Below are 25031 nucleotides of genomic sequence, written 5' to 3'. Positions count from 1 at the left end.
TGATGCCACGGAACATGGGATAAAATATTAATGATGTTTTTTTGTTTTGCTCTTTTCTGTATTCTGTTGGTCAGAATACAGAAGATGACATAAGTAGATGAATTGGGTTTAGAGGATTTTGTGAAATAGAAGCAGCGCTGTATGGAAGACTTTTTTTTTTTTTTGCAATATATGCTCTTTGTGTGTGCATCTGTATGCACACACCACAGGGTCAACTTTGGGAGATCACATTCCTACATAGACCAAATCCATGGAGAATTTATTCAATATTCCTACTTATAGTTTCTTTCCCTTCTGTATGATACCTTTGTTTCATTTGCTATCAGCAAGGAAGGAATCTATGATAAAATAACACTTGCTCACTTGAGTAATATAAATCAGATGTCCTATATGGCCTTATTTACATCGTACCCTTTCAATGGAATGGTTAATTGCATGCAAAAGCAAGAAATTGCCAAAACTGAACAAGCTGCTTGTCCAAAGCTGCTTGTCTAAAATGGGTAAATGACCTTCCATTTCAGAGTTGTTCTGTTCGATTTTGTGTTAAATAACCATCAGTGTCAATCCAAGCATTATTTCATTGAAGTCACATTAAGTGGGAACTTTTATGAAATGAATATACATATAACCCACCTACTGAATGAAAAGCACTATTTTAGTAAATGGCTTCACATGAAGTAGAACATTTAGTCTCGTAAATGGCAATTTTATGTGATGACTATGACAAACACTTGTAAGCAAGTGAGCAAATATTCATTTTTATATTTCTGCAGTTGCTACTTTATTTCTCATATGTACTTAATTTCTTCTGATATATTTTTTGGTCTGTTTTTAGGAAGCATGCGGCAGTAGCGAGCCTGATAAAATTTTATGGCTCTTTTGGTGCAACTTTTATTTTGTGACCTTATTTAGTTTGTTAGTTTTGATGTCTCCCACAACTCATACAAGTTTAAAACCACACGAGGGTTATTTTATACATAGATCACACATGGCTAAAATTGTCTTTCAAATCCCTAGAATCAGATAATTTCTTACCCTTATATAAATCCTTTTTTAAAAAGATAAGCCAATTATATTTTAAATACTCCAATTCAAAGTCTCATTTATATGACTTTTATTTTCTCGTTTTGATTGAAGTTTTGGCGATTTCATAAATTAATTGATCTCCAAAGCTAATCTAGCTATCCTTTCATGAACTGGTGTTTTAAACTAAATTCTCATGTAAATGTTAACAGGTAGCCAGTACTAGCACAATCACCAAATTAGAAGTTAAACAGAAAATGTGAAATATCCCTTGGGAACTATTTTGGTTATTGTAATATTTTAAAATATTGACATTGCTATTATTTTGGAAACTATCCAGCAGTCTTTATAGCATATTTTACTTTCTTCCCAAAGTCATAAATGTTCATGAATATAGACAATGTGCTCCCCACAATCCTAAATAACTAGAAGAGACCTCAAGGAATTATGTAAGGTCTATTCCTCAGATGCCGAAAGAGATTTTGGCATGTTTTATTTTATGTTAGAACTTTTAATTGTTTCTCTCTTCTGTGGCTTCCCACAGCTTATTTGGTCAAAACAAAAATAAAATGCAAAATATTTTGATATCAGCCTTTGAGGTCTTCTAAGAGCCCTTGATTTTTTTTTTTTTTAAAAAAAAAGCAAATTAAATTCAAATTCATTTCAAGCACTGAGCGTAACACATGCTGTGAACCATTTTTAGTTAAAAATCACAGAAAATAACAATGACTTTAAAATCCGACTCAGAACCAAGGCAGATCGAGACACCTTTTTGTGCCTAACAGGATATTCTGTAGGACAGGAGCCATCACTGAGAAACCTTATCTTGAAGAGAGAGGGAGGGAGGGGGGAGGAGAGAGAGAGAGAGAGTGAGTAACTTTATTGTCACTTTAAATAGACTAATCAACATACATTAAAATGAAATTTCATTGCATATAGCTCTCAAAGGGTCATAAACACAAATAAATAAATAAATAAATAAATAAATAAATAAATAAATAAATAAATAAATAAATAAATAAATAAATAAATAAATAAATAAATAAATAAATAATATGGATATACCCACATATATTGTATGACACAGAGAAAGAGGTTGTGGCCTGCCAGCTGGCGGCAGACTTGGGTGATGAGGAGGTTGGGGAGGAACTTGGGCCAGTTCTGGAATCTGGGGAAGGCTCTGATGGATGCTATGTGTCAGACACAGAGATAGACCAGGGGCTGTCTGACATTTCCCAGCCACCGGAGAGGCAGCTGCCCTCTGATATGACTGAGGAGAAAAAACAGCTGGGGCCTGTTCCAGATGCACGTATGCGCAGAGCAGAAGAGGTGAGTAACAGAGGACAAGGAGTCAACTCGGGAACCAAAGCACAGATGGATGCTGAATGGCCCCTCCCTGGCTGGGGAATAAATAGAAGGAAAGGGGAGTGGTTGTCGTAGGAGACAACAGTTTGTATTTCTGAAGATTTTGCTCATTGTGTTTCGTGCCACAAAGACTGCTTGCCAGAACTTAATTTGCAGACCTTCTGGCTGGGAGCTCACAGCCTTGCAATTATCCAAAGGAACTGATAAGGTCTGTTGCTGCAGTTAACTCCTTGAAGGACTATTGCCTGGACTTTTTTCAATGCAATTAATTCACAAGAGGTAAATAAAGAGGGGTTTTTCGTGACGAGAAGTCTGTTTCTTGCTTCTGCTAAGGCTGGGTCAGAACAACAGTCTAGTTCAGATGTATACATGTACATGGTGAGAAAAATGAGAAAAATCTTTATTCCCCACAAGCGTCATAGCCAAAAGAAGGACAAAATAATGTGACCTCATTGCCCCATATGAGTCATTCTGATTTACAATATTTGCAGAAGCAATGAAATCTATTCTCATAGATGAGATCTATATCCCCAAGATCCTCCTTACAGCGTGCATTACTTAAACATGAAATATGGTGCAGGAGGTTTGATCTAGTTTGAACCCACCAGCATGGTTTCCAGTGTTGGTGAACCTGCCCATTCCATTATCTCTAATGTTCAGTTGCTGAAAAGGACTTAGGAAAGGTTTATGAACATATAAGCATTTGTTTACTTTTCAGGTAGTGCTTGAATATTAAGGCTATCCACACAATTATTCACGTCTAAACAGTATTCCATGTGAGAATCTTTGCTCGATCTAGTGATGAATACAAGCAGGACTATGGTGGGCTATGGTTGAGTAGGCACTGCCCTGAGGTGCCAAAGCAGGGGTGTAATCCAGCAGGTTCTGACAGGTTCTGGAAAACCGGTAGCGGAAATTTTGAGTAGTTCGGAGAACCAGCAAATACCACCTCTGGCTGGCCCCAGAGTGGGGTGGGAATGGAGATTTTGCAAGTATCCTTCTTCTGGAGTGGGGAGGGAATGGAGATTTTGCAGTATCCTTCTTCTGGAGTGGGGTGGGAATAGAGATTTTGCAGTATCCTTCCCCTGCCACACCCACCAAGCCACACCATGCCCACCAAGATCTTTGGAATTATCTTTAAAAAATGATTACTTAGAACCCATGCCCATGCTCAGCCACAGGAGATGAAATAAATGGCAAAATATGCATAATGACATCACCCTGAAAATTTTGTGCCTCACAGAGTCATGGCAGATGTTAGGACATAAGTATGTAATGGCAGCATGATTGTGATGTATCATTTGGATATCACAGGATATTGTGGGTGCCACTGCCATTGAGATCAAGCATGCCAGGAGTCTTGCCTGAGCTGATACCATGGTTTGTAGTTTCCTGGCATTATTGCTATCATCACAATGATTAAAACAACTGACACTGATGTGGATCGTCTGCTTTTTTTAATGTGAATAATGGATTTGTGGGAATCATATGTCCCTTTGCCCAAGAATCATTGATATAAATGAACTACTTTTATTCAATGTGTTTTCTCCCCTCCCTCTCTATACACAATTTTCATTATCACATTTCATGCATGTTTGCTTTCTATTCAAGCCTGAAAGCTTTATTCTCCCATACAATTGAAATAAACAATATTTTGATCCAGGCTGAGAACTGAAAGTGAAAACATCAGCAAACCACCAACAAATAAAAGTCAGTTTAGTTTACCAGTTACCAGACTAGAAACTGAGAGACCATGAGTTCTAGTCCTGCCTTAGGGATGAAAGCCAGCTAGATGTCTTTGCGGCAGATACTCCCTCATCCCAGTTCACCTTACAAGTTCTTATTATGTGGAAAGTAGGAGAGGAAGGAATATTAAGTATGTTCGCCACCTTCTGTTATTTATGACTGTTATGTATGACTGTATGACTGTAATTTTGTTGCTTGTATCCTTACAATTTATATTGATATTGTTTCCGGATTGCTTATTTGTACCCTATGACTATCATTAAGTGTGGTATCTTATGATTCTTGATGAACATATCTTTTCTTTTATGTACACTGAGAGCATATGCACCAAGACAAATTCCTTGTGTGTCCAATCACACTTGGCCAATACATAAAAATTCTATTTATTAAACTAAGCAAGGCAGGATGGAAATAAATAAAATAAAAGGTAAGATAAATGACTGTGAACATTTAAAGGAAGGAGGAAAATGTAAGGGCTAAGAAGTACCTCAAAGTGTCATATCTTGTTTGCCATTTGATTCATTGCAGCTGAAAATCTGGCTGTTGGTTCATCATGTTTTCCTTTTTTTTTATCCCATTTTCAGAATTAGAATTTTGTCATTAATGTTCTATAAAAAGTCATTTGCATGCATGGAATTGTCTTTGACTACTTGTTCCAAAAATGTTCCATTTCACACTGATAGTTTCCTCTTGGAAATCTTCAACCATTACAGGATAAAAAGATAGGTATATAGTCTAGAAGACTGAATGGATGAATATAAGCCACCATGAAGCAGCCTATATTTTGAAGAGACAAAAAAAAATCTAAACACAAATGCTACAACTGCTTCCTCAGATTATTTCAGCAGCTGAAGGCAAGCTGATTAAAATGAAGTGTCTGCACATACATGATAGGGACAGACTTCTCTGCACAATGTCTTATGCCACGGCAGGAAAATCTCATGTGTGTGTGTATGCCTGTGTGTATGTGTAATCTGCTAAACAGAAAAATTTAAAATGACTTTTAAATGATTTTTATGATTTTTAAATAACCAATATCTGTTAATAACAGCTATAAAGAAATAGAATTTACAGTCCTCAGGGTGATGAAGCAGAAAGATACAGAAAGCTGTATAGTGTTACTGATTCCAATATACAGTCATTTCCCTAAAAAAATATTTGCCTCAGATTGAAGTGAATCTGTGTCTAAAACCACTGATACCACACTTAGAATATTGGTTCTCTTCCAAAGTCTGTATGGGGAAAAAAAGAGAGAGAGACAGATTTCACTGGGAAACTGTCCAAACTCAAGTCAGTTTGGAATCTATAATATGGAGCCAAGATATAACAAAGGAGGTAGTCCACATCGACTATTTTGCCTTTCCGTGTTTTATTTATCTTCATCCTTTTGAAGAAGAATTACTTAAAATGGCACTCTTTTAGAGCAAGACAGAAGTATATACTATTCATGGTAAGATCTCTAATTTTATCAAATATGTATAGGCTCTGTAAATAATTGTATTTACAGAGAGAAAATCATGTAGGTGTAACTAAAAGACCTTTCAACCATGACTAATGAAAATGCAGAAATCCCAGTCAGGGATTCTTATATTTAGTTTGAACACAGAATTCACATACTTGAATCAGACTTGAGCAGAATTTTAAATATCAAGGCTTGGAAACTTGTAGGAACGCTAGAGCTTGAATGTTTTAATGAGCACTTCTTTACTCCTGGGAATGAATCCAAGAGAAATTTTTTTAGCACTGTCATGACAATTCTCAGAGTTGGATGTTGGAAGCCATGACTACACTGCTATAAAACCAGTATCAATTTACCATTTATTTATATCAATGCACCATGTAACTTGAACTTGGAGACATTGCAAAGTGGCTGTGGAGACTTCATTAGTCTTTAACCTCCCTTCTTTTAGTCTACCAATATATCCTCTGACTTGCTGAAACTCAGGGAGTTTTTTTTTAAAAAAAGCTTGTTTTGTTTGTGAAGCAGCACTCTACAAAGAGCCTATGTGAAATCTCAAAAGGTTCCTTTACTTCTATCAAACCTTCAATGCAGGTGTATAAAGCAAGGGCATGTCTCTTTTTTAAGCATGACATTGGAGCTGTCTTGACACACTGAATGAGATCCTTTCGAGGCATCCCTTTGGCTAAGCAATAAAGCAAATAAAGTTGACAATCTTCCTTGCTCTGCCAAGAGAATATGGTGATAACAAAGGTTTCAAATTTTTAGACAAGATATATCCTAAAAGGCACGAAGTTAGTTAGAAGATGTTTCTACACTGTTCTGGAGTTTTGTGTTCTCATGTTGTCATTGGAATTTGGTATGTCAGCCAATTTGTTTTCATGTCCAAGATGCATTCAGAATCACATTGAAAATGATTACAAGATAGGAAGTTCTGTAGAAAATGGACAGGGCTTTACGGGTCTTTAACTGATGGACCATTTTATTTAGGGTCCTCAAAGTAGAAAAGTATTTTGATAGCTTGAAAGATCCTTGCTCAAAAAAACTGTCATCGTGTGATTTCTCAACATTACAAATAGCAGTATCTTTGTTTTAAATAAAACAGAATTACGATTATTTGGTGATATCACAACTGCTCAGATATTTTTGTAAATATTCAGACTGATGTTGTTTCAGATTCCAGTTCAACATTTTAACTGCTATGTCACAGTGGCTCTTGTTATGAAAACAGTTCCAAAAACATGGAGGAATGGCTGGAGGGGGATTAGGAATTTACTATTTCCTCTTTCCATGAAGAGGGTAAATTTTAAAAGCTTGGGGCAGGAATGACATTTTTTCCAATTCTCCAATAGTCAGCTTGAGAGACTGAGGGAATTGGTTTATGGCATTCCTTGCCTATTTTCTGTATTCCCAAGTTTGCAGTGTTGAAAATGATTATGCGGCTGACTTCAAAGCAGCAATGGAAAGCAAAAATGATGCAGTTTGGAAGTGCTCAATGAGTGCAGACAATAAGCAACCAAAGATAGAATGTTTCTTCAGGTTCCTTTCATACAGTTACAAGTTGGCATGTTATGGGTTCCATTGCCTAGGAAGTTTCATCTGACAGACCCTGGGCCTTCTCTGCTGTGGCACCCACATTGTGGAATCCAAGGTGAAGATAACCCCGTCCCTTCTGAAGGTCCCTCAAGACCTGGTTATATCAGCAAGCCTGGGAACCTTAGGAGAGAGGTAAACTAGTGAGGTGGCTCCATTATTATTAACATTATTTCATTTATTATTCTTGTTTTAATTCTGTTCCTACAGGTTTTTTAAGATATTTTTTTAGATATTTATTGTTTTAATTCTGCTATATGCCACCTAGAATAATTTATTTGTGAGATAAGTGTCTGTATAAATTAAAATACATAGAGATAGACAAACAGATGATAAATAGATAGATGGTAGATAGATAGATTGATAGATGATAGATAGATAGATAGATAGATAGATAGATAGATAGATAGATAGATAGATAGAAAGAAAGAAAGATATAGCACTTTTTAAAAATATCCTTTGTACTTTGAAAAAACTGAGAGTTGCTTTTCAAGAAACTGGTCAAAGTACAACTTATTTCATAACTTCAACTGATAGTATCAAAAACAATTCTATAACAATCAGACAATTATATGGAGTCTATTGCCAGTCATCTTATAAAACAAGTTGAATTTACAATGCCCAAAAAAAGAAGTATGTGAAAATGAGTCCTTTTTTCATTTTTTTTATTAGAAAAAAAATCTTAGAAAATCAAAACAGTCATTTTACTAGACTAAGTCTATAATTCCTTACATTTTGAAAAGCAAAAAGTATTTTATATGTGGTGACCTGCTGGGGCTCTCCTTAGAAGTATGTCTAGGAGAACATCAGGCTCCACCATGCTTTGAAAGGGAGAAATATTGGGAATGTTGCTATCTTATAATAACAACTTTGTTCATTAATCAAGGCTACTGGATATTAAATAAGCTGGCAAAAATTCTGCAGGAACAACCTGTGTCACTTGCTAAAGGTTATCTCCATCACTTTCTATCCATTCCCAAATTATGCCTTTACAATTGTCTTACAGTCATCTGTAAGAATGAGTGGGGCTGAGCTGAAGATAAGAAGCAAGGATTAGGGCAATCAGATTCAATTTAACCTCAGCCAAAAAAGTTCACCAGATACCTCTGGTGGTTTTGAACCAACCACTCTATTCTCTACCTAACCAATCTCAAGAGGATGGTTCTTGGGAAGGGAATATGATGGGAGATATGCCACCCTTTGGTCCAAACCACAGACAGACAGAGAGAGAGAGAGAGAGAGAGAGAGAGAGAGAGAGAGAGAGAGAGAGAGAGAGAGAGAGAGAGAGAGAGAGAGAGAGAGAGAGAGAAGGAGAAAATCCTACCACAGTATTTTTAGAGGAGTTTACAAAAACAATCTTACCTCCCTGAAGTAAGGTTGCTTTGGGAACTGTATGATTAGTTGTAGAGCCATTGGAACCTATATTAGTTAATGTATTAATAAAATTCATAATTTATTATTGATTATTAATATAATGGTTGATTGTCTATTATTTTTACAGTATGGTTTTTATCATTATTTATTATTTTTTTATAGCTTGCCTCTAGTCCCTCCAAACTGAGACAGGGATAGATAGACAGACAGACAGATAAATACACACATACACATAAACATATACATACACATATAAACACACACACACACACTCACACACATACTGTCAGCATTCCAAGTAACTCTGTCAACTCTGAAGCGAACCTGGCTGAAGCCATCTTGTGCTGCCTCATAGTTGCCACATACATATACACAACACACATGCACCTCTAAGATTACACATTCCATGATAAAATGGCAATTCAATATGCAGCAAGTAACTTTGCAGCAAATGTTACTGTGTTATTTTTATGAGAGAAAATAATTCCAGACAAAATCAGTTGTCGGCGTGTGCACATTATAGATGGAGCAACAGAGTATGTGTTCAAGGTTCCCCAGTTTGTGGGATGCAGCGTAAGAGGAAATGCTTGCTTTTTTAAGGATAAATTTCTCCTCACTTTCAAAGTTCAGTAACATAAAATGCATCATCATTCCAGCTGCCATTTACCCCAGGACATACTCTTTAAGATCAAACATCTCTTTTTCACTTTGTACTGAATGTATTTGTAAAATTGAGTTGCCAAAATACTTGCCTCCACAATTACTTCCATAAAACGCCTGGAAGGGACTCAAATTGCTCTGCATACCTGTGTAGTGAGAGCTGTATTCATCAGTCAGTTGGAACATATGAAGACCATGACAAGGATAGAAGAAACACATCTAACATTTCTTCAGGCAGCCAGGTGGGTTGCAGGAGAGGAGAACCTGGCTGTCTCATTGGTTTAGAAAAATTGCCAGTTCTTTGGGCCAAACTAGTTATGACACACACTACATTTTTGCATTTAACGTACACAATTAAAACATACATACACAAATAATAGGTGTCAGAGGAAGTAAGATTGTAAAGCTTAACTCTTCCCTTTTCCACTGTGGCCTTGATTAAAACTATTCCTTACAAGGAAAAATTTGGAGTTTTAAGGAAGTGAGTTTCAACAAAACTAGATGAGGAAAGAAAAGCATGTAAACTTGCATGTGCTTGCTGCAATCCTAATAATTTCCTCTCTGTATCAGTTTTTTTATTTACCTCTGCAGGGCCTATTTCAATATCTTAAATATGTGGCATTATATGAAAATAAGCCAGGTATGTTTAAAGCAGTTAAATATGTAGGATTTTTAAGGCTTCTGCACAAGTCTGAAAAATATTGGATTTTAAGTTCTATAGTTTGAATAAGTTTGGTCATTAAAGCAGCTGCATTATGTTTCAGATTTATGAGAAAGGAAGAAAGGTGTAGTAGCGTCTTCAAAGAGTTATAGTATTCACAACCCCCGTGCATTCTGATACATATCTTCTAAATCACTTAGTATGCACATCAGCAATATCTAATGTGACCCTCAAAAGGACAGTATGAAGAAGATAGAGATGGGGAAGAAATAAGAAAAAAGGACATTCAGGCCTACATTCCATAGGTTCAAAGTTCTTATAAAGACCATTTTACTGGAATATTGAAAGCAGTTGCATTCTAGCTTACTATTGCCTCAAAGTATTCTTTTTCTAGGATGTGCAATGAATTAATATATACTTATTTCTGGGAATTCGGCCAAATACATCCTAAGAATCTAATATCCCTATATAATTCAACCTGGTATGTTAAAAATAAGTAAATGCCTCAGAGAATCTTAGTAGAATAGAACTACCAGGGTTACAAAAAAAGTGAGTCATCTGGATGTTTGCATGCCACATCTGGTAGCCTAACTGCCGTGTTTCACTGAACAGACTAAATCCAATGAATGTCAGCATTCCAGAAAGTCCCCAACTCCAAGTAAAGCCATATTAGCACCAGAAGCTTCCACACTGACAATGAATTAATAACTCTTCCAGGATTTAATCCCATCTGATGATCTCTGGTCAGTGGTAGGATGTTCCTGGTTCTGTCCAGTTCTATAGAACTGGTAGTAAAACCGGTGGGAGGCTCCGCCCACCTGCCACGATGTCATCATGGGTGACCAGAAGCGTGCGCGTGCACAGTCCCGTTGCAAACCGGTAGTAAAGGTAAGTAGAACCCATCCCTGCCTCTGGTTCTAGTATTCTGGAAAGGGGAACAGAGCTTCTCCTTGCCCTTGTTTATGCTTCTTTTTGTTCTGAAGCTGAAGAATAAAATAACAGTTACAAAATATCTATTTATATTAAATGAGTATGAAGTTCAAAGGGATAGACCATTGAATATGCTTGCTAATGGTCTGGAAGAACTTTCTATTTCTGAATAATTCTGGGAAACAGGAAGGCAAGGGTTCTATTTTTAAAAAAAGGAGGGGTATCTAATGAACAAGTGTCACTACTAAGAAGATTTGAAATCGTAAAGCAATCAGCACTTTGAAGAGAATGCCTTAATGCCAGAAAACTTGCTAGAACTAAACATATTTTCTTATCAAATAATCAGAATCAGATAATTCTGATGAAATCCTCCATTGATTATGAAAGTATGTAAATAGATGTAATATTACTCATTGTAATTTCAGAAAAGCGTTTAAAAAGTGTGAAAACTTTTCACCCTTATTTAAGTGTAAACTGGATGGCATTTCAGTTGATACATAAGGTGAAGGTTCCCCTCGCACATATGTGCTAGTCGTTCCTGACTCTAGGGGGCGGTGCTCATCTCTGTTTCAAAGCCGAAGAGCTAGCGCTATCTGAAGATGTCTCCATGGTCATGTGGCCGGCATGACTAAACGTCAAAGGCGCATGAAACACTATTACCTTCCCACCAAAGGTTGTCCCTATTTTTTCTATTTGCATTTTTTACATGATTTCGAACTGCTAGGTTGGCAGAAGCTGGGACAAGTAATGGGAGCTCACCCCATTACGCAGCACTAGGGATTCGAACCGCTGAACTGCTGATCTTTTGATCGACAAACTCAGTGTCTTAGTGAGCCACCGCATCCCTAATAGTTAATACATAGCTGGCTCAAAAGCTGAACTCAGTGAATGGCCATCAATGGCTCTCTATTAAACAGGAGAAAGATATTGAGTGCATCACCATAAATGAAATACCACCACATGAGACAACCACAAATCCTCTTATTAATGACTTGGATGAGGAGACTATCTTTTTAAATGTATTGATGTCACAACATTGGAGAGAATTCCCAATATTCTAAAAGACTGAAATACAATTCAGAATAATTTTAGTTAATTAGAAAAAGAGATAAAAGCAGAGCCACTCCCTTAGAAAACACAAACCAAATGCATACTTCTGGATTGGAGGAAAACTGTCCTAGCAACTATATGTGACAAAAATCTTGCCATAGTACTAAATTATAAACAGAACATAAATCAGCAATGTAATATTGATGGCAAAGTTTGCAGCAGCCTAAATATAGCTTCACTGGTCACACTTCTCCTTGAATGCTGTGTTCAAGGCTGAGTATGATTCCATATTTTAAGAAGTATTCAGACAAACAGTTTAGAAAAGGGAAATGGCAATGACCAGGGAACTAAAAAGAGATTCAAGATATTGTCTTTAAGGCAAGATAATGTATGGGGGAGTGATGGTGTGGCATTATAGCATTCATCAAATATTGTTAGTTAGGAGAAGCTAAGACGTCTATTTTTTTTTAATTCTTTTTTACTATTCCAGGGTGTGGAATACATAGAATAATGGATTTAGTTCAGGGGTGGGTTGCTAGGGGTTCGCAGGGGCTCGGAAAAACCTCTAGCTAAGATTCTGTGCAGTTTGGAGAACCCCCAAATCCCACTCCTGGCTCCCAGCCCTCCCCTCCCAGAAGTCCCCACGTGGCCCATTTTGGATGCAGGTAAGTGCAAGGCACAGCCAGAGACTCGAGGAGGGTAAAAATGGGCTACCGGAAGTTCGGGAAGGCCGGAAATGGGCTGTTTCCACCCTCCAGAGGGCCTCCGGAGCCTGGGGAGGCCGTTTTTGCTCTCCTGGAGGCTTGAAGAAAGCCTCCAGAGCCCAGGGAGGACAAAAATGTTATCCCCATTCCCCCCCCCCCCCATGGTGCAGGAGGCCAACTAGGCCACGCCCACCATGGCCTCGCCCATCCAGCAACCAGGCAGAGAACCCCTTGCTAAAATTTTTGAAGCCCACCCCTGATTTAGTTACAGCAAAGCAGATTCCAAATGAATGTTTTTTTAAAAAAAAATCCTAAAAATAAAAGCAGTTCAACAATTATGCAGAGAAATGGTAGGTTCCCTTTCATATTACGTATTCAAACAGAAGCCAGACATATTTCTGTCATGAATACTTTAATTCGGATTCTTATACTAAGCAGAGAGTAAAATTCAGTAATATAAATGATCCTTCTTCGCTATGATTCTAATACAATGTAAAAGAACTCAGGCAAAAAGGTTCTGTTCTTTAGACGTGACCCCCAGTTATTCATATTCCAACAAAAATGACAGCTCTCCACATTTACTCATCTGCTTGTCTCATGGCATTGAGATCTTTGACAGCAACCAGTGACCCGACAGCTTTAGAGACCCAATTACAGACTTTTAAAAAAATCTTAGGTTCCCTTTACAGAAGCCAATTTAATTACAGTCCTGTCATCTTCAAGGATGTGGTGAGAAACTATTATATACACTTAGTTCTTAGTGGAGAATTTTATTTTACAACAACTCATAGCAGAACATTCCATTCATCTCCTCATTAAACTCTATTTCTTTTTTTATACTTTCATGGAGATGAAGCAAAAAGTTAATATTCATGTAAAATGCATGGAGCTTTCCTTTCTTTGCTACACCAATATTAGCTACATGTTTTATGAATTACCTTCTCAAAGTATTTGGCTTTTCACTTCAATTGCTCAGGCTGTTTCTGTACATTTATGGTGTAAGAGCACTCCTTATTTATAACATTATCCTGTTATTGCCTGCAACAGCAGTAAGAAAAGGCCAGATTAACCATCTGGAACGAATGCAGAATTCTCAGTCATAATATATTCTTGAAAAAAATGGAAACTGTATTTTTAACTCAGTTTGTAATTTGAAATATAGGCTACTAATTTGTTTTGAAAGTAAACCTATCTGCAATAAATAGTTCTCCTTAGAGAAATTCTTTCGTGTCTTCTTCCCATGTTTTAATTCAAGATTTTTTTTCTTATCTAATCAATATTGTAAAAACATTTATTAAATAGGTCACCAAAAATACATTTAGGGTTTTTTTGTTGTTGTTAATAGTGAACTATTTTTTAATTTAATTAAAGTAACCTTACTACACTTAAATTATTTAATTATCCTAATTTGGAATGAACATTGACTGAACATCTTTATGGGGACCCATAGGAGTTGAGTAACACAATTTCCAATAAATCTGGCTTCCCCATTGAGTTGGCTTGTCAGAAGGTCGCAAAAGGTGATGACATGACCCCAAGTCACTGCAACTGCCATAAATACATGCCAGTTGCCAAGCTTTCAGATTTTGATCACATGATCATGGGGATGCTGCAACAGTTGAACGTGTGAAAAATGGTCATAAGTTGTTTTTTTTTCAGTACCGTTATAACTTCAAACGGCTACTAAATGAATGATTGTAAACCAAGGATTACAAGTGTAATAATCAAGTGTAATTGTCCATTGGAGTTGCATGGCTATAGTAAAATCAAATAAATACATATTAAAAAAACATTTTAAACACCGCTTCCTTGGGACTTGCATTCCCCCTGCCCAGTTATTTCAGATTTTATAGAATTTAACTTGCATCTCTTTCTGCAAACTTTTAATAGAAAAGTGATTTTGGTACTTACAACATTATTAATATAAAATATAGAAGAAAAATAAAAAAAACAAAAACAGAATACAGGTAGTCCTCGACTTACGACAACCATTAAACTGAAAATTTCCGTTGCTAAATGAGTCCATTGTTAAGTGACTTTTGCCCCACTTTACGACCTTTCTTGCCATAACTGTTAAGTGAATTGCTGCAGTTGTCAAGTTAACAACACAGTTGTTAAATGAATTCGGCTTCCTCATTGACTTTGCTTGTCAGAAGGTTGCAAAAGATGATCACATGACCCTGGGACACTGCCACAGTCATAAATGCAAGACAGTTGCCAAGCATCTGAATTTTTATCATGTGACGATGCTGCAATGGTCTTAAGTGTGAAAAACAATCATAAGTCACTTTTTTCAGAACTGTTGTAACTTTGAACAGTCACTAAGTGAACTATTGTAAGACAAGGCTACCTGTAGAAAAAGTGTGCTGTATATTTGTTACAGCTTACTCATTTTGATATCCTGTTTTGGGCTTTAGATTTGGTTAGCCACTTAAGTGCCTACCAGAGGAGAAAAGTGGCATAAAATATCACATGAAATACATGAATTGTCCAAGTAGTTCAAAATCTTTATGGAAGAATACACATGTGAGCGAATCTCATTGTCTAGGACCGTGATGGCAAACCTATGGCACATGTGCCACAGGTGGCACATGGAGTCATATCAGTGGACACACGAGCATTGCCCTAGCTCAGCTCTAGCACACATGCGCACACCAGCCAGCTAATTTTTGGACCTTCCGGGCACACCGGAAGTCGGGAATCAGGCTGTTTCCAGCCTCCAGGGGGGGAGGCCATTTTTGCCCTCCCCAGGCTCCTAGAAAGCCTCTGGAGCCTGGAGAGGGTGAAAAACAGGCCTTCTGATCCCACTGGAAGTTGGGAAACAGATCATTTCTGGCCTCCAGAGAGCCTCCGGGGGAAGGCCATTTTCACCCTCCCCAGGCTCCAAGAAAGAAATTATGGGTGTGGGCGTGCGCGTGTGCAACACCTCCCCCCCCCCCGCGATCCCCCTGCTTTTGGCACGCAACAGCAAAAAGGTTAGCCATCACTGGTCTAGGATCTATGACAAGTGGTGGTGCAATTCTGAATTCCTTCATAAAGTTCTAAGTGCTATATAGTAGGTTGGTGAGGATTCCCCTCCCTAAAAAGTTTAACAATGGCCTCTACAAAACAGTATTGTACAAAACTATACTAAATTATAATGAAAACTTAAGATAACCAGAAATAGGCTTCGGCAAACAAGGAGCGAGCATACATTTCAGTTCTGCTACTCAGAAAGAACTTCAGAAAGAAGAATTCTTTAACTTGATGTTGGGGATAATGTAATTTGGGGGGAGGGGAGGCTGACAGGCATATGTGGCTATTTTGGAGGCATGCAGAAAAATGCCCTTACAAGATTACTGTCATGTTGGAAATGGCTTCCCCATTCCAAAATGGTCCTAAAACATTCATTTACCAATAAAAGGTAAAATTGCTCCATAACAATGACCATTTCCTAAATTAAATTCTCTACTGCCTCAATTTATCTCTGTATTTGAGAGAGGCAAATGGTTATATTAAAAACAAATGCAGCACCTTTATTTTTTAAAAAAACTGCTGAAGTAGGGCCCCAAGATTTGGGCTTCATAAATCCAGATCATTAGATAGTAGCAGATTTAGAGCTGACAGCCCAAGTTTGAAACCTGAGCTCTGTGCAATGGGGTGAGCTCCCATTACTTACCCCAGCTCCTACCTACCTAGCAATTCGAAAGCATGCAAATGTGAGTAGATTAATAGGTACCACTTCAGTGGGAAGGTAACAGCATTCCATGCACCTTTGACATAAAGCCATGCTGGCCACGTGACCATCAAAATTGTCTTTGGACAATACTGGCTCCCTTGGCCAAGAAACAGAGATGAGCACTGGGCCCTAGAGTCAGACACAACCTTTAACTTTTTACATCACTTTGCAGTTCTCTAATGGTTGTCTGGATTTTTGTAACATGTAGAGCTCAAAGCATTTGAAGATTCTGTGTGTTTTCCAACTTTCTGGTTATTTTATCTTTTAATCAAAATAAAATCAGATGGGACCAGGAATCAGGCAACCATTACAAGAGAAGCATATTGGCATATTATTGCCTATAGATATAAAGCTGCCTTACCCTGCTCTAGCATTAGTCTTTTGCATCAAGGTCCAATTAGTGGATCTTCAACTTCTATAAAAAAAAAAAAACAAAGCAGGTCTTGCAAGCATGAAATTAGTCCATTTCTGCATTATGGCACCTTGCTTTTGATTAATAGTGCAATGATTAATATTTATTCTTCATATATCATGTGCATATTTTTGCTCTAAAATATAGAGGCTTTTTAAAAAGTGGAAATTATGTGTCTTCATGCAATAATGCATGAGACTTGTGCACCTCTGAGCCAATTATTTCTATCATATTACTCATCCTGTGGTTTGGTTCCACCCATCTCCAATATCAGATATTGTTGCCAGTGCCCATAGCAATAGCTTTAACCAACTGTGAAGAAATTATGGATTATGTTATTTAAAATCCTGTGACGAAATAACTCTGGCATACAAAGTGCAGTCTTTCAAGGTGGTAATCATATTCTTTCGTAGGTTGTCCTGCTGAGTTCTGAAGATTCTATGGATAAGTCCTTGTCATCAAGAATCCTGGAGAAACAGGTCCAAGGCTGGAACTCATGGATTCAAGTCTCAACCACAATTTAACTGGGATACTTTTGAAGTGCCTTCTATATCATTCACTCACTTCCAAAGCTTTGCAATAGGTTGCCCACCTACCTGATTATGGTAAGCATTTACAAACAGTAGACACTCTTCTATGATAATGTAAAACACCCTTCCAGATGTGATCTTGTAGTGGTCACTACCCATAAAATGTGATTGTTTAAACAAATAACCTCTGGTTCATTATCTTATTAATGCCGCACTTCTCACCTGCGTGGAAATTGTTGCTTTCATTAACCGAGTTCTTGTTTTGCTTTATTAATGTTGTCCTGTCATTGGTCATGTTTATTGTGGATCAATGCTTTTGGTTTTAGATATTGTATGATTTATTATGGCTGGTAGCTATGAGTTCATTAAAATATGAATGGGGTATATAGTTTGAATATATAACTAAGTGATCAGAAATATGGGGATAATGGACAAAATTTAATGTCCCCTCCTGCTAATAGAACTTCAAATCTTCCTTTCTTTGCATGTCTCTCTGGTATAAGTTAACAGGCAAAGGCTGCTTTGAAGTATTTTAGGGCAAAGATGCAAATTTTATCAGCAAAAATAGAGCATTGGCATCAAAATAAAATTAGTCAACACCACAAAAATGATTGTTGATTTGTTTATCACTCCAACTTCTATTCTGCTTTAATCACAGTGACTCTGAGCCGCTAACAAGAACTTCATATGTGGAAAAAAGAAGGAATTAAAAACTATAAAATAACAACAATAATGCTCAGCCCAAAGCAGCATATGTGGCTCATATGGTTGATATTTTGTAATTCCTTTCAAACATTATTGTCTAAGGTCTGATGTAATAATTAATATTTCATTAGCCTACAAAGAAAACTGCTTTGCTAAAGAGAGTTATATTTACATACATTTCTAACTGAATTTTAGATTCCCCTGAATGCAGGTGCTATAATTGTTTCAAGATCTTCATCCTAAGTCTTATTTTGATGAAGCATAAATTGTGGGGGTTTCCAGTTGAGCCATTTCATCTTTACGTTGACAAAGTAAAAGTCAAAGAAAAAAAAAGAACATAATTAATGCATAGCTCTTTTTGTCTCACTAGACATCTTTCTGCACTTGGTTTTAAGTGGCTGTCAATCATGTCAACTTTACAGAGTGTTTCTGCCTCTGAATGGGCAGTTACAAAACCTAACAACAAAATGGCATATGGGAAATAGCCTGACTATACATTGCATTATTATCACCATAAGATCAAGGCTTTGATTTTATTAATCGTCTCACCAGTGAGGAAATGTATTCTGCACAATTTAAAAGCGCTAGCGATTCAATTCATAATCTTGGCCAGTGAAAAGCATTGGTTAAAAAAATTAATTTACTTCCTTTTCCCCTGTTCTCACATATGCAAATTCCCCTCCCCTTCTGAAAAGTAAAACTGATTGTTCAGTTGTTGAAAAAGTACTGTTGTATGAATTCTCATAACTGAAGAACCTTCAGAACAAACCAAGTGATATGAATGATTTTATTTAAAAAAAAAAGAAGAATCATACAAAATCATATTTCTTCTCCGTTTCCTGGACAGCAGCCTTTGTTGGTTCATTAAACTTTGTTTCCTTAGATAGAACTATGGCATAAAAAATAAATCTTACAACACAGTAATTTTATCAGTGACTACATAAACTGTAACATTGGTCGTCATGCCAGCATGGAGCTATAGGGGGGTTCTTGGTTCCCTCTGAGCTTGATTGTTTTCTTACAATCAGGAAAACAACCAAGAAAACAACCAAACTCAGACAACATCGAGGACCCCTCATTTCAACCCTGAGCTGCAAATATTCCCCCTCTATCAATAGAGCTATAGTTCAGCAATATCCAGAATATTAGATTGACATCAGCCAGAAGGCCTTATACTGTATATACTGAGGCTCATTTTAAAATATCAATGGATATTTTAACACAGTGGATTCCAATATTTATCAAATTTCTAGAACTGCTCCTCATCATATAAGTGTAAAAACTCTTGGATTCCAACCCAGATCCTGCAAAAAAAAGGGATAAGAGTAACAGTTTGTTACACCAGAACAAGTTACACTGGGAGGCTAGGTAGGCTAACACCTGAAGAAATTGGGACTCAGCTGAAGAAATGCAGCTCAGTACTAAATTGTTCTTTCCTGGAATCTTACATGCAACAGGGAGGAAAGGAAATCAGAAACAGTTTCCTTGCCACAGAAAGCAGTCAGGAAAAAGGTGCCAGTGTGGAAATCCAGAGCAATCAAAGTGTCCTCTTCAGAACACCACACTATGGGTGTCACCTGAATTGTTTGTAGCAGAAAATAGAATAGAACAGAACAGAACAGAACAGAACAGAACAGAATTCTTTATTGGCCAAGTGTGATTGGACACACAAGGAATTTGTCTTTGGTGTATATGCTCTCAAAAGGCAAGATACATTCATCAAGAATCATAAGGTATACAACAGTTAATGATAGTCATAGGGTACAAATAAGCAATCAAATCATACTAGGAAACAATATCAATATAAATCGTAAGGATACAAGCAACAAAGTGACAGTCATGCAGTCATAAGTGGGAGGAGATGGGTGATAGGAACGATGAGAAAACTAATAGTAGTAGTAATGCAGCCTTAGTGAGTAGTTTGACAGTGTTGAGGGAATTATTTGTTTAGCAGAGTGGTGGCGTTCAGGAAAAAACTGTTCTTGTGTCTAGTTGTTTTGGTGTGGAGTTTGTGGTGCTCTCTAACCCTGTTTGCTTACAAACATTTCATTAGCTGACCAGGTAATGTCTTCAGCACAGAAGAGGTTATCTAGTTGGATAACAAAATGTCTGCAAGCAAACAAACAAGCTCAGAGAGCACCAAGGACTCTACAGTTCAACCATGAGCTACATATATTCTCTTTTAAAGAAAATATGCAAACCAATATCGTATTCTTTCAACAACCCTACCCAGAAATTCCTCTGGAGCTGCTGGCATGTCAGATAGAGTTAGACATGTGATATCTGAACCTACCTGAGCAAGCAGAGGAAGGACCTGGGGCAACTCCAGCTGTAGCTTTTTGTAAGTGATTGGGGCCAAGTCCAAGTCCAAGTGATTGGGGCAGAGTCCGAGTCCAAGAAACCCCCTAGCCGAGGTTAACTAACACATCACCAAAGTATTGTTGCTACCTTTGTTAAAACAAACAGTGTAACATATAATTATAGACCTCCCTTGAACACAGACACATTTCAAGCAAGAATTGCTATTTTTGAAATATATGTTTTATGCTAAATGGAGTTGAAGAACATCAAAATGCAAGAGACATTTTGGACAGTTTTAATTGCAGTGTAGCCTAATAGCACCACCTACAGGAGGACTTTGAGACTCCAATTATCAGTTGTAAAAACAGAAGCAAATTAATTTTGGAGGTTACAAAACCGCAATGTGCATGTTTGTGTGCACATCTGCCTGTGTGAAACATACCAGTGGGAGACTATATTTAATCACAGAATAGCTCTGAAAAATCATATAAAGTTTGAAATATCTCCTCTGCCTTCTAAAATAATCTCTTTTAGCATCATCTTCACAGATTTCTGGTGTTTGAATAACAGAATAACAGAGTTGAAAAGGACTTTGGAGGTCTTCTAGTCCAACTCCCTGTTCAAGCAGGAGACCCTATGCCATTTCAGACAAGTGGTTGTCCAGTGATAGAGCACCCATAATTTCAAAAGGCACTGTTAATTGTTAATTGTTCTCACTGTTAGGAACTTTCTCCATAGTTCCAGATGGTTTCTCTCCTTGATTAGTTTCCATCCATTGTTTCTTGTCTTGCCTTCTGGTGCTTTGGAAAATAAATTGACCCCCGCTTCTTTGTGATGGCCCCTCAAATATTGAAACACACATAGTCCTTCTTTGCACTTGACTAGCCATACCCAATTCCCACAACTGTTCTTCATATGTTTTATTCACCAAACCCTTAATCATTCTTAGTTTTTTAGCTCTTCTCTGCACTCTTTCAAAAGTCTCAACCTCTTTTTTTTATAATGTGGTTATCAAAACTGGATGCAGTATTCGAGGTTGTGGTCTTACTAAGGTTTTATAAAGCGGTACCAATACTTCATGTGATCTTTATTCTATCCCCCTATTTATGCAACCAAAGACTGTATTAAAAAATTGCAGTCTTCTAAGATATTCTAAAATATCTGCTCCACACAAACCAAGATACAAGACTAAATTAATGCATCCATAATAACATGGATTTAAACAATGGAAAAGATTGCTTCTTATGTACTTATTATCTCTGTAAAATGACAAAGGCCTAGGCCAGTGATGGCTAACCTGTTTGCCATTGCATGCCAGGAGCGAGTGGGTCGTGTGTGTGTGTGCCCACACCCATAATTCTATGCACCCTGCCCCACGCATGTGCGTGCAACCCCCACACACTCCCCCTGCTCCTGGCACACGATGGCACAGTAGGCCCATTTTTTGCTGTCCCCAGCCTCCCGAGCCTTTCTACAAGTCTGGGGAGGGTGAAAACGACCTCCCTCCCCACCCCCCGGGAGGCACTCTGGAGGCCAGAAATGGCTCATTTGCCAACTTCCGGTCCCACCAGAAGTTGGCAAATGGGCTGTTTTCGGCCTTTGGAGGGGCTCCAGGGGCATGGGAAAGGCTGTTTTCGCTCTCCTCAGACTCCGAGAAAGGTTCTGGAGGCTAGGGAGAGAGAAAAATAGTCTTTCCCCACCATCCTCGAGGTCCTCCTGAGGCAGGAAACAGCCTGTTTCCCTACTTCTGGTGGGCCCAGAAGGCCCGAAAATCAGCTCGCCGGCACGCGCATATGTGCCAGAGCTGAGCTCGCATGCCCACCAATATGGCTATGCGTGCCACCTGTGGCACACATGCCATAGGTTCGCCATCACGGGCCTAGGCTATTATTATTATTAAAACAAATCCATGATAGTGAACCTAATTTGAGACTAAAAAATTTCCAAAGGAATTTTCATTTTTAACTTAATCTATTTCAGTTGTTGTAGTGAGGAAATCATTTATCTTAATATTTCTGAAATAAGATTTCCCATTGACATCCAGTGAAAAATGGAATGTTAGATTAGATAGGCCTTTAGTTCGACAGAGCAAGGTTATTTTCATAATCTAACAGAGCAATTAATAAATCATGTCCCAGTATCTATGGAACCTCTGCTATACTCCCAACCTGCCAAGATAATGGATAGTATGGATGGCACAGTTAAAAAAAAAAAGATTTGGAAGAAATATTTTGGATCCCTCATGATCACAAGCCCCTTTTCTGCTATTCACTGAAGCACGCACACGTTTTATTGGATTTCCACAAGAACATGAGAAAAAGATGGAGATGGTTTAATAAAAAACAGAAATCTGAAGTGCTTCTTTCATATAATTTTCCAGACATACAGCCCACATGGATAGCATACAAGAACTAATTTCTGAGTATGTGAATTGGACATGATGGATCCTTTGCTTCTTCAAGTAGAAAAAAAATGTGTCAAAATTCAAAGATATTTAACATCTGAATGTCCATTTAGGAATAATACGTCAAACACTTTGTGTTTATATGTGTTGGTTATATTAAGATTTATTTTATTTTGGTAATCTTTGACTTCTATCTCTAGACTTCTTCAGGTAAAATCAGAAGATGCATAAAAAATATAAGCAAAGCTTTGCAAAGCTTTTTTTTTATCATTATTTTTGTTCCCTGAGGTACATTACTTCTGTGTTATTCTTGAGGAAATGGTTTAAAAACAAAAACAGAGTCAATGAAGCAACTTGTCTACAAAGAATGTCAGTCTTGATGTTCTCAATTAGTTTCCTTCCTTCAGTCTCCCCTTTTCCTGGCCCTGCCAGTCTCCTGTTTGTCACTTGCTGTGTGTCTTGTGTCCCATTTCTTCCTTTCTTTTCCTGGAAAGTAGAGACTCGACAAATTAAGGCACAGTCTGTCTCAAAGCAGCATGTTGGCTGATCCCCTTGGGCAATCTTGTGCCAACTGGATTATATCAGAGCTTTTGCTTTCCCAACAAAGAAGAGAAAGTGCAGAAGAATGAATGCAGGAGCAACCAACTCTGTAGTTTAGCAAATTAACTCTGGCTATTAAGCAGAATGCCCTTTGGTCAAGCAAAGAGGTCAGCTATGAGTTCAAAATACTGATCTTCAACTCAGCCAGGAGGAAATGTGTCTCCTAGTGTCTGTCATCACTCTTATATTTTTAAAAGCTTCTGATGAACCCCATGTTTATGTACAGTCAAATCAATGAACAACTTCCATCGTGATTTAACTTGTAGTTGTAACAGAATACAGAAAATCAAACAAACCACATGATTTGCTAGCCACATAAAAACCTTTAATCATGGACAGGGAAACTCATTGCACAGACTTAAACTCACTAAAAAAAATGGCAGTTCAAAAGGGCAGCAGTGAAAAGAACAATACATATGCATGATAAATTAACTGTAGCATAGATATATTCTAAATTAATGGGCCAAAAGGAAAGAACACTTTTTCCTCTGTTTAGGTTTGGTTAAAAAAAAACAATTTCAACTTATTGCAATTATTTTCAATAACTATGTTATCCTTCCAATAATGTTTCCTTCAAATTTATTTAAAATATTTATTGTAGCATCAACATGCAGCAAAATGTATCAACTATTCATTAGCTGATACCGTATTAACTGTTTTGCTTATTTGTATAACAAACAGTGGCTCAGAAAAACTCTCTTGGACAAAGCACATGGCCATCTCTACTTTTCATTAAAGCAGCTACTACTTCATTTTTCAGGCTTGCGGGGAGGGGTCACAAAAATGATGATGCTTTAAGGAATTGACTTAAAATTCCTGCTTTAAAGTAAAAGTCCTTAAGAGCAGTGACACTTTTATTTTTATATTTATATTATATGTCTGAAAAAGAAAGTGGCTGCTTAATGAAGAGCTTTCACATGATCCTAAACAGTGGTGGGATTCAAAATTTTTTACTACTGGTTCTGTGGGCGTGGTTTGGTGGGCGTGTCATGGCATGGCTTGGTGGTATGGCTTGGTGGGCATGGCAGGGGAAGGATACTGTAAAATCTCCATTCCCTCCCCACTCCAGGGGAAGGTTATTGCAAAATCTCCATTTCCTCCCGATAAACTGGGACTCGGGAGGCAGAGAATAGATGGGGGTGGGCTACTCAGAGGTGGTATTTACCGGTTCTCCGAACTACTCAAAATTTCCGCTACCAGTTCTCCAGAACTGGTCAGAACTTGCTGAATACCATCTCTGATCCTAAGCACTACTTCTCAATTGCTTTTGAAGCTTGTACATCTCTAAGTATGCACATCACATTTCAGTTTTTCAGCTACAATAAGAATTTCACTTAACTGAGTCACACTGGTAATGTAACATTTCAATGTCACCCAAATGACAATACTGTTTCCAGTTCTTTACAACATTATCATTCTAATACCATGATATTTTAATATATTATCTGAAGTAAAAACAGTTTTTTTAAAAAAAAAATCACAAAAATAGGAAGGGCTGGTTCAGACTGAGACCGCAACATTAAAATTTAACTTTTTTCTCATTTGTAGTACAGCAGAAGGACTTTTCTTCACTCCTGAGTTACAACCCTTTGTAACTCAGCAGAAAACTGTCCCAGCATGAAATTGATCGATGTTATTTATAGTCCAAGACAAGGTCATAGTAACAGTGAAAATTCCAAAGTAAAAATTAGACCAAAATATAAAGATTTAAAATAACAAAAAGGAAAATAAAACTGAGATTTGCCATTCTAATTGCAATTTCTACCTTGAATGTATTCCCAGTCAATCTATCAGAA

General features: G+C 37.4%; 1 long non-coding RNA gene across 3 annotated transcripts in view; it reads left to right on the top strand.

The window, feature by feature from the left end:
- The first annotated feature begins 5458 nt into the window (after window positions 1–5458).
- The window catches only part of LOC148116819 (uncharacterized), a 100943-nt gene continuing 81370 nt past the window's right edge, over window positions 5459–25031 (top strand). For all 3 annotated transcript variants that reach the window (XR_015731405.1, XR_015731404.1, XR_015731406.1), the window contains exons 1-4: window positions 5459–5584; window positions 7183–7321; window positions 10599–10769; window positions 17109–17300. This is a non-coding gene — a long non-coding RNA (uncharacterized LOC148116819). The remainder of the gene's footprint in view (window positions 5585–7182; window positions 7322–10598; window positions 10770–17108; window positions 17301–25031) is intronic.

Source organism: Pantherophis guttatus, chromosome 1, assembly GCF_059756535.1.
Source record: "Pantherophis guttatus breed Tessera chromosome 1, ASM5975653v1, whole genome shotgun sequence".
Lineage (NCBI taxonomy): Eukaryota > Metazoa > Chordata > Lepidosauria > Squamata > Colubridae > Pantherophis > Pantherophis guttatus.
The sequence above is the reverse complement of the archived record's forward strand: the minus strand, read 5'-3'. Positions and strand labels throughout refer to the sequence as shown.